An 11,669-nucleotide genomic window follows, 5' to 3' on the forward strand; every position below is an offset into this window, starting at 1 on the left:
TTAGCAACTTATAAGTGGCAACTTATATTCACTGTTCAGGCAACTGCGACACAATTGGTAGGCGAGTCATGTGTAAAAACTTGGTACTGTTGAACTAATAAGCTGTGCAGTTTTTGTTAGCAACTTATAAGTGGCAACTTATATGCACTGTTCGGGCAACTGCGACACAATTGGCAGGCGAGTCATGTGTAAAAACATGAAAGTAACCTAAGATGCAAAAACTCCTAAATGTGGTTGCAGCATCACTACTTTATGCACTTGTTCAGGCAACTGCAACACAATTGGTAGGCAAGTCATGTGTAAAAACTTGGTACTGTTGAACTAATAAGCTGTGCAGTTTTTGTTACCAACTTATAAGTGGCAACTTATATGCATTGCTTAGGCAACTGCAACACAATTGGTAGGCAAGTCATGTGTAAAAAACTTGGTACTGTTGAACTAATAAGTTGTGCAGTTTTAGTTAGTAACTTATAAGTGGCAACTTATGTGCATTGTTTAGGCAACTGCAAACACAAAAATAGGCAGGCAAGTCATGAGTAAAACTTGAAAGTAACCTAAGATGGAAAACTCCTAAATGTGGTTGCAGCATCACTACTTTAGTAACCTAAGTTGCTTTATAAAATGTATGATGCTTTGATGTTTTAATTGTAGATCAGATTTCTCACCTCCTTTGCTCAATGTGGTAGATTCCATGTAACTGGTTTATTGAATGCTCTTGGAGATATGATGTCTGTGGTGTACCTGCTTGTATGAACATAAAAAAATGTGTATGAGAAAAAAAACATAATTTGACTGTTGAAAACCTTCAGATTTGCTAGTTGCTTCATTTTTAAAAGAAAACTTTATGTACTTGAACAAAAAAGCATCATAACAGACAAGCAAAAACTTCTAAAAGACATTTGGACCTTACGAAGATATTTGATCATGAAAAAATAATGATGCTACATACATGAGTCAACTTACCTATAGAAGGTTCTGTGTGCAGCAAAAATGCTTCATTGCTGGATGTTAATCGGGAGGATGGGTGGAGCTCCAACCATTATTCTCCATTGGAAAAATGGAATGTGCATCCTGGTATATAAAAAGATATGCAAGAACAAAAAATCTGGGACAAATATGTGCTATACTCCAGCATTATGAAGTAAGAAAAAGAAGAGCAAAAACACACACAACATTTAAACACAGGTACTAGTAGGAGGTAAATCTTGCCATAAGATACAGTAATAAAAAGTGATACTAGTGAACATGACAGACCATGTCACTCAACTAAAGTACTGATGCTGCTCCTATTCCTAGATTACTTTCAACTAAAGTAGAAGTATCCCATTGCATTGTTCATGATATTTGCTGATATTTGCATGATCAATACACTCTTTGAATAAGAAGCTGCCCAATGCAACCGATGACTTGTGCTTCATCTGTTTTGCTTCAACCTGGTGGTTTGATGTCTGCCAATGATTAAAAAAAAGATTAGACAAAAATGTTGTAGCACAAAACTTTCATGCAAAAAATTATACAGTGCTTGTCCCCATTTTTTAAAAAGTTTTAACTGCTTGCCTCTTCTCAGATATCTTTTCATGGTGTTATAAAATGCAGATTTGGAAATATGATTGACCTAAATGAAGTACCAGAGGAAAATATGCCAGATTTTGCCTTTGTTCATGACATGAATATACTTGATCCTTTATATTGCACACAACAGAGCATCACACTTGGTGGAGCTAACAATGCTGAGTTTGTGGCTGAATCTCCCAACCCTGTCGCTGCACACAATGCTTCGGCACATGTGGTGCAAACTATGCCTACAGATATGGGTGCAACAGTCGAAGCAACTACACATCCAGCGGCAGCAACAGAGACGGATGAACACACGCTTGTTGACACTAACACCGGAGGTGGAACAGGTGGGACTGTTGGAAACAGTTTGGCAGGCTTGGTTGGTGAAAACGATGACGAGGCATGGTCACAGCCCAAGGAACCTTACGTGGGGATGAGGTTTGACACTTTGGAAGGGGCAAAGGAGCACTACAATGCGTATGCTCTGCAGCTTGGGTTTTCCATCAAAATGAATACAACAAGGAGAACTGGCGACACTCGTATGTTGGTAAAGCAGCAATTTGTTTGCAGCAAGTTTCGAAAACCGACAGAGGACGATGGAGGTGCAGAAAAGCCCCCTGTCCTAGACAAAATTATTGATCAGGCAGAACATGTTGACGAAGATGATGATATTGTCTTTCTTGATGATGAAAGTAAGTTAAAAAAGAAAAGCAAGAAACGAAAGCGAGATAAAATAATTCAAACTGGTTGCAAGGCCAAGATGGTGGTGAAACTAGTAGATGGTCGTTGGGAGGTGGTGTACTATGTTGGTGAGCATAACCATAAGTTAGTAGACAAGCCATCTTTGAAGAAGTACTTGCGATCGCACCAAGGGATACCTCCAGAAGAAAGGGCATTCCTAACACATCTTCACAACTGCAATTTAACAACAGGTGAAAAAATGATCACTAGCTTGCCTGTGTTTTTTGTCTAAGTTGCTGAACACCAATTTTATGCTAGCCTGCTGGTCTTTTTAAGCGTGGTATTTGGCCGTTGCCCTAAAACGTGTTAAGTGATTCAATACTCTGCTCCTTTACTGTTTTTTGATGTTTCCTTTGTTACTACTGGGGCTTGATTAGGTTAGTTAGTTTTGTTGAGCAATTTGCTTGACCATGAGTTTGGTAGTTGCTCGACAACATGGTCCTAAACTAGATTAGTTTTGCTGAGCAAAGTTGGAGGTTTACTGTTAGTACTTGCTCAAAGTGAAGGGCACAACTTGCCTGTGCTTGTAAGCACTCATTCCCCTTGACGCTAAAATGATATGTTAGTAGGCACTAATTAGTCTTGTTGTGCTAGTTGCTTGCCCAGGTGTTAGCAGTGGCTCAAAACATGTCCTCAACTTGCCTGCACTTGTTGCACACTTTTCATGTATTAGGTTGTGTGAAAAAAATACAAGTAGGACTTTCCCTGAACAATCAAAATGGTTTGTGTGTGCACATATATATGTCTAGTTGTACTACTTGCTTGATCATAAGTTAGTACTTTCTCAAACCATGTCCTGGGCTTGCCTGCGCATTTTCACATGTTTTCGTGTGTCTGAATTGCTGCCTATAAACTACTTCTCAGTGCCATGCATAAAAATCTGTTACTTTATGAAAATGATTTTTTATAAACTACTTTTCAGGGTGTATGATGCATATTATGTCAGACTTCTATGGCACAGAGCTGATCGTCCCCTATGGTACTAAGCACATTACAAATCTGAAGACAATGTTAAACAAAGATGCCACCAAAGAAGGAGATATGATTGAGACAGTTGCCTACTTCAAAGATCAACAAAGAGATGATCCAGACTTCTTTTATAAGATAAAGTACGATGAGGAGGACAGGGTGGAGAACATTTTCTGGGTTGACGGTGCAGCTAGGAAAGCTTATGTCGAGGCTTACCACGATTGCATCTCGTTCGACACTACATGCATGACTAACATGTACAACATGCCCTTTTCCCAATTTATTGGAATTAATAGACACGGGCAGTCGTTCATGTTGGGTTGCGGCTTTGTTAGGCAAGAAATGGCATCGAGCTTTGATTGGTTGTTTGAGACGTTCCTTGAGGCAATGAATGGTATAGCACCAACCAACATCATAACTGATCAAGACATTGCGATGGCACAATCAATTAAAAAGATGTTTCCTACGAGTGTGCATCGTTGTTGCCGTTGGCATATAATGAAGAAGGCACAAGAGAAGCTTGGACCAATGTTGGCGCGAAACCCTGGTTTGTCGCGTGATTTCAATGAATGTGTTGACTTCAGCATGACACCAGAGGAGTTTGAGACAGGATGGAATGCTCTGTTGTTAAAGTATGAGGGTATGGTTGACACCCACTTTGAGAATCTATATAACTACCGAGGAACGTGGGTTCCTTGTTACTTCAAGCACCAGTTCTTCCCTTTCTTGCAATCAACCCAGCGCGGCGAGGGGTTCAACGCTGTCCTTAAGCGATATGTGAACCCACATAAATCAATCTTGAACTTCGTGAAGCAGTACCAAAAAATTCAAACCCACATACTAGTGCGAGAAGGTGCCAAAGACTATAGAACAGAGCATTTGCAGACTGAACTGCGGTCGTCTTACCCCATTGAGAATCAAGCTTATGAGGCCTACACCAGGGACTTGTATGTTAAGTTTCGAACAGAGTTTGTGTTGATCGCGAGGTACAATATGTACGGCCTCATGGTTCTAACTTGTATGAAGTTTACCCCAACCAGGAGTGGGTTGCGAAGTATGGATCTAGAAGATACTACGTGACATGTGAACCAAGAGCTGAAGACTATAGATGTGAATGTTGCAAAATGGACAGGGATGGCATGCTTTGTTGCCATATTTTGAAAGTTTTCACGCAACTGGGTGTCAATAAAATCCCTGAGAAGTACATCATTCGCAGATGGACTCCACTAGCAATACCTGATGCACCACCTGCTCCTGATCATGAGCCCGATGAGTTGCCAGAACAGTCAAAGAAAGAGATCCGACTTGCAAACATGCAAATGGATTTTGCCAATCTTGCCCGCGGAGCTAGCGCATCTGATGCTGCTACAGACATTGTAAAGAAACATATGCGTGCAGCATGACAAGAGATTAAAAACCTGAAGTTGTCAAGGAAAAAGAAGACAGCGGCATCATCTAGTATCAACCCTGGTGGGCCTCCACCGACGGCTAGTTCTTCAGTACCGCCAGGAAGTGGTAACCCTGCTACGTCAAGTAGTCACAAGGCTAATCGACCTGCACAACCACCTAATGGGCCTGTGCAAGCACCACCTGGTCCAAGAACTCAACAGCCTACTTCTGCACCGCATCAAAACAGTGCCGCGACGGAAGTTCCTAGCCCTAACACTGCTCTACATGAGCAAGCATCTTCAGCAACTGCGCCATTTCAAAAAGGCCCCACTCCAGTACACTACGGCCCTGTGCCAGCAAGTTGGCGCCCTCCACCTCCACCGAGAATGCCTGCACCCAGGATGCCTGCACAAGCACCAAGGATGTGTGTTCCTCAACCCCCGGGGCCCATACAGCAACCTAGAGATCCTACTCTGCAAAACAGAGACCTTGCTCCAGAAGCCCTGTCTCCTGCCACACATCCTGCCCGAACTGAACAACGGCCCAGGGATCCCAGAGGGTATGCACAACAACACAGGCCACCAGCAATTGTGTATCTGCCGCCAAACACAAGTACTACTACTGGTGGGCTAATGGCATGGACCGCCCTGCAAACATTGAACTCGCCTAGTGGTTCTGGACAATATGCCATACGCCCAACATTTTCCCGACAAAATGCAGACCCACTGTTGGTTCCTTCTACACAAACTACCAGTGATGAACGCGTTCAGCTAGGGGTTGCGTCACGGGGCAAAGAACCTGCCATTCCTGAAGGTGCTCCTATACTTGATCCTGATCTTGTTTATCCTACTCCCATGGCAGACCCTACCATTCCTAGAGACCCTCCAAAATCGACAACAAAAGGAAGAGCGAAGCAACGGAGAATTCAATCAGCTCTAGAGCTGCACCCCAAGAGGAAAAACAAGTGCAGTTATTGTAGTTCTACAGAGCACAATTCAGCACTATGCAAGACGAGATTGGTTTGATGGACATTGGGCAATTTTGGCAAGTATCTGGGTATAAGATTCTGCAAAGATAGAATGCTGGTAGAACGCGTGTGTGGGAACGAATTTTTTATTTATGAATGGGATGTTGCTACTTTTTATGTCTATGACTTACCTTAGCCTACCTGTTATCTATCTAAGATTTTATGGTTATGATGTCTTAATGGGAGAAAGGTTCTTTTTTGAAGTTCAAGCTCTACTTTTTATTTTGGCAATTAGGGGCTTGTCTCCCTTAACTACAAGCAAGTCATATGCGAGTTATTTTTGTATCATTTGATCTGTGTGCAGGCAACTCCTAAAACCTATTTTTGCAAGTTGCATGATAAAACTATGCAACTAACTCATGTTGTGTCGCTTTGTGCAGCTAAGCCATGTTTCTGTCTAAATAAACTACCCGAAGATACCCGAAGTGCCGTAACATAAGAATAAAAGGATAAATTCCAATTTTTCATTTTTTTGGCAGAAAAATCAGTTTCAAAAAAGCGACCACCCTATGGTTTTGTTGCAAGTTAATACAAGGTAACTATTTCTTAAGGCTATTAAAAGACCACAGAGAAAATTGCAGAGTTCATGCAAATTAAAAAAAAGATTTAAAATAGCAAAAACATTGAGGTAAAAAAGCTAACGTATGTTAATTTGAGGACGTCTTTCCATGGTGCCTTGTTGTGAATGCTGTCAACCCATTGAATAGTCAGCTGTTTCCTGATGTTTGGGATATCATCAGGTGTAAAACTTGGAACATTCCTTGCCTCCCATCCATTGGCAAATGTAAGAGCATAAACCCCGCAGTCAACACTATACAAACAAAAAATGTTTCATAGAAACACGAGCCGTAAGTTAAACATTTTTATTGACTTATTGGCATGTTCAGATCTAGGGGCTTATGGGCACTTACTCGTTATTTTGCTTTGGAACATCAATGTTGACAAGCCCGAAGTTGTCCAGGACAACATGTGATTTGGGGTAGTGCAGTTCCCATAGACTGCGGAAGCTTGCAATTATGGTCCTTGCACACCTATCAAGTGATGGGGATTCAAGAGTTCTCCATGAATCAAGTACCTCGAACCTTCGGTCTCTTATATTGACATTGAAAACCCAATAATGGTTCCCTGTGACTGGCTTTGAAGGCTCGATGTTCTCTAAAACAGGAAACATGATCTACGTAAATGATGACCAGACAAAAAAGGATGTTAGATAGTTGAAGAAAAATGTGTTGGTTCTCGTTACTAGATTTACGATTCTGGTTTGTATGTGTGCAACTGCTATCATGCATGGAGGCAACTTAAAAAAGATGGGGGGTGAAAAAGTAATTACGATGAGGGGATGTGTTATGCAAGCAACTTAAAAAAGGGTGCAGGCAACTTACTCATGTTATGCAAGCAACTTTGGGGGATAAAAAAACAATTATGGAACATGTTCACTAAAAAAACAGCTTCCATATGCATATCTGTAACATGATGTATGAGACTTGGTGAAACATAGTAACATGCTTGCTCAAAAACAGTAAGAGACTTGCTCAAAACATATGAACAGTCTTGCTCAAAACACAGTAACAGAGTTGCTCAAAGACAGTAAGAGACTTCCTTAAAAACAGTAAGAGACTTGCTCAAAAAGTAATTATGATGAGGGGACGTGCTATGCAAGCAACTTAAGTTTGTTGTGCAGGCAACTTAATGATGTTGTGCAAGCAACTTTGGGGGATAAAAAAACAATTATGGAACATGTTCACTCAAAAATCAGCTTCCATATGCATATCTGTAACTTCTATCATTATGCACGGAGAAAAAAAGGCTAATGATTTCTGATGGACACAACTGTTTCTGAAAAAAAGTTGTAAGATGTCGAACAAACTATGACATTCCTATAAGGAAACTACTACAAAATAATAATTGTGTAAGAAGTGCAATTAATGTGCGCACACCCAATAGAGATGTAGTGATAGAAACTGACCATGTCTTTGCGGTCCAAATGGTTGGATTTGTTGAATTTCGATGCAATCTCTTTACTATCAAAGCAGTCCATCTGTTGCATCCTTATTTGAAAAAAAGATTTCAACAAGTGTATGAAAAAAATGAATGATCCAAGTAACGAATGACATGTGTGCAATGAAAACAAAATGTACATTGGCAAGGTGATGGTGCATTTTTCCTTTTCTTACCGAGAACTTAAGGGGCATAAGCACCTTCTTCGAGTCTGGTGGCAAGTTCAGTATAATCGACAAAATGCCAATTTGAACAACGTGAGACAATAGGAATCCTTCTTTTCTCATTGAATTTGCGAGCTCCCTGACAGTAACATGGTAACCATGGTAGTTGATGACAATGGGGCTGCAAAATAAAACAAAGAACATAAAAAAAGGAATTAAAAAGATAAGATTGACAATGCATTATGTTCTTTGTGATCAAGACCTCCCCACCAAAATCCAAAAACACACCACCCCACCACCACCCTTCCCCACCACTACCTCCTCCTACTGGTAGCATATTTTATATATTTTTGATTTAGTTGCCTGTACTACAAATTAAAATTGCCATTGTACAGTTGGGTGACTTGCCTAATGACTACACACCAGGAAAAATAAAAACTATTTGAAACATAAACAAAGTTTCGTCATACCTTGTATCTTTGTCTGGTGATTCTTCTTCATTTAATCTGCCATGTAAAATAACAGATGAATATAACCTATTGCCTTCAGCTTTGCAGCGAAATACTTTCTTCTCGTCGAGGTCCATGAATGGAGATCGCTTGCATGGTCCAGGCTTGATGATCCTTCTCTCATGTTTATGTAAGACTGGCTCTCCTGAGCTACTGCTACTATAGTGCTTGTTGTTTGATCCCTCTTCTTCTAGCTTGTGCATTTTTTCTGGTGTGATGTACATAAAATGATCAGCTCCTGCTTCTGCACGGCCTGCAACTAACTCCCTTGCCTTTGGTTCAGCTTGTGCGCAAACTTCATCGATGGCTCCAAGGTCCCAATCAAAGTCATCATCATCAACTCCTATGATATTCTGCCATGCTCCTGAAGTTTATTGTGCATTGCGTGGTTCATCTTGTGCATTGCAATTCTCCCCTTCTCCTACTTTCCTTAGTGGATTATCTATGCCAAGATCAAATGAAGGGGCTGGACAGTATTCTTCAGAAAAGTTTTCTCTTCTTGACCCTTCAAACTTTGATGCATCCTGCACTGGTAGCTCCATGTCACTATGCCTGGTTTGTAAACTCTGCTTTGCTGGACCAGTGCACCTTGCAAAAAGCTCATTTATGTCTAACACATTAACTTCCAATGCAGCTACAGAATTCCCGTAGAATTCAAATGGCAGACGGTTCTCCTTCATTTCATCAAATAACTTGAAGGGCTCGCCATGAGTGCTAGTGACTTGAGCAACTTCTGTAGCATATACAGGCAATTTACCCTTAGCTATTAGCAGTTTTGTCTCTGGACTTGCTTCCCCCCTCTTTCTTATTCTAACATCATTTTGAACTGCATTGCTATTAAACTGCGTGAGCGACGGGCGATTGATTACATCTTCATTCTTGTTTACTCCAACATACTGTGACGATACCTTCACAGGCTGAGTCAATCGAAAACATGATTGCTGTCGCCCATTCAAATCACCTAGTGGTTGCCTCGAAACCTCCTGGTTTGTTGTGCTTCTGGGTGGTTGGGCAGCTTCTTTCGTATTTACTGGCGGTTGTACTAAGACAGATGCCTTAGGAACTGTTTGAGTTTCCTCAGATCCACTTGAACTTCCTTCATTCTTATCTTTTTTATCAAAAAAACACTTAACATTTTCAGACTCATCACCTTCCTTTGCAGTCCTAACAACATTTTCCTCCTGAACTTGACCAATGTCCATTGAAGCTGACTGCCTCTCCATGATTCCATGTCCTGCTTGCTCCTCAGTTGCTTGGCCCTGCTTGATGTTACTTGCCTTCTTATCAAGTGTTGCCTGACATCTTCTTGAATCAACCGCGAAAGACTGCTGCAACACTGCACATGCTGACGCAACTATTGTTGCCTTGGTTGGTTCACAACTTGCGTGGTTTTTGTTGGTACTTGCCTTTTCTTGCTCAGGGGCTTGCTCCTCAACTATTTGACTCTGTTTGATGTTACTTGCCTTGGGGACTACATGACTTGCCACATTTTTGTCTTGGGTTGCATGATTTTGAACAATGGTTGCCTGGCATCTTGGATCAACCCCGACAGACTGCTGCAACACTACCCTTGCTGACACAACTCCTCCTCCTATGATTGGTTCACATGTTGGCTGCTGTTTTGGGGCAAATGCCTCCTGTTGCACGGGAACTTGCCCGATCTTCTTCATAGCTGACTTCCTTGGTATGGCTCCCATCCCTTGCTGTTTTTTCTTTGCACACAATTCTTGCAACTCCTCTACTGTTGCTGTGACCACCGTTGGCTCCAAGATGAAACTTACATTCTTTTTCTTGTTTGCTGGCAGCGGTGGAAGCTGCATGTGCCTAGTTCTGACTTTCTTCTTTGCACCAACCTGGACATGTAGTCCAGTTATTTCCTCCATCATTTTCGAACGAATAGGCTCTGGACACACATCCTGAAAGTCTGATGTGTAAACCTCTTTCATTTCCAGACCATTGACCAGCTCTCGAAAAAGTTCATTTGCTTCCCAAGCAAGTGATGGCTCGTCAAGAAATGTTTTCACTTCAAACTTGGGGATGCGTGGCTTTGGTGATTCATTTTTAAACTCCATCATCACAAAATCTCTCATAGACATGCCACAATGCTCATCTAGACCTTTGGCTTCCTTGTCCCTCTTCTTCTGAACAATGTACTGCAGTGGAGTCCCGTCATCATCTTCGCTGTCTGTGCTATCAACTACTGCATCCTCGTTACCCCGTTGCCACCACCGGAGTCACTGTTCTGACCTCCGTTCCTGTCCTCATCGTCCTTGCCATCACCCTTCCCATCATCCTTTCTATCTTTGTCATCCTCATCGTCTTCATCGTCCTCATCATCTTCATCATCTTGCTTCTCTTCATCGTCTTCCTTCTCTTCTTCCTCCTTATCTTCATCCTCCTCGTCACACTCCTTCTTTTCTTTTTCAATCTGTTTTGCCTCCTCTATTTCTCCTTCTGTTCCATCAGTTCCCAGTTCTGACTCCTTGTCATCAGTTGCTGCTTCCGCACTATCTTCAATAATTTCATCCTCATTCACATTGAACCCACTATGTACCCGTACAGTTTCATCTTCATCACCATCATTTGAGTCGCCATCACTATCACTGTCTCCATCACCCTCATCGCCTCCATCATCAGTTCCCTCGTTTGAGCTTCCATCTTCATCACTGTCTTCATCATCTGATGGGTATGATTCTTCGACACTTGGCAGGGAATCGGCTTCAGGGGAAGATTGTCTCCGTCTTTTCCTGGATTGTTGCTTACTTGTTCCCATCCCAGATGGTTCAGTAGTCCTTGCCCCAGCTTCATCTTCGTCAATCCTTCCGATGCCTTGAACAAACTTTCCCACTAGGTGCGACATTTCAGAGCACATTTCATGTACCAATGCAGTCAACTTCACTTGTTTTTGCAAAAAAATGAAAAAATAAAAACACAAAAAAGAAAGGACATATCAGAAAATATATAAAATGCACTTGCCCCAATTTACATGTCTTAGATATAGACATAAACAGGCAACTAAGTAGACACATTAAAACAACTGTGTCCAACAGAAAAATAGTGAATTACGCAAGTCATGTGTGAAAATGCCTATAGATGAAAAAGTAGTGATCAAAGTGATTTGACTTACTGTTTTATCATATGACTCAGGGAGTCTTGCTGCAACAAATTTCGTGACGTGGTCCATGCTGCCAAAGATGCTTTCATCCGCACAGCGTGAAAACTCTGTCTTCAACTGATTACATTAAAAAACAATGATGAGAAAACACTCAAAAATGTATTCGCACCTAGGAAAAATACAAAAAAAACGGATGATAA

At 41.4% G+C, this 11,669-nt stretch overlaps 1 pseudogene; it reads left to right on the forward strand.

The window, feature by feature from the left end:
* The first annotated feature begins 2,317 nt into the window (after nucleotides 1-2,317).
* LOC147987246 (protein FAR1-RELATED SEQUENCE 5-like) lies at nucleotides 2,318-5,681 on the forward strand (annotated as a pseudogene).
* Nucleotides 5,682-11,669: the final 5,988 nt, after the last annotated feature.

The sequence above is a fragment of the Triticum urartu genome, chromosome 2A (genome assembly GCF_056163025.1).
Source record: "Triticum urartu cultivar PI428250 chromosome 2A, HENAU_Tu73, whole genome shotgun sequence".
Lineage (NCBI taxonomy): Eukaryota > Viridiplantae > Streptophyta > Magnoliopsida > Poales > Poaceae > Triticum > Triticum urartu.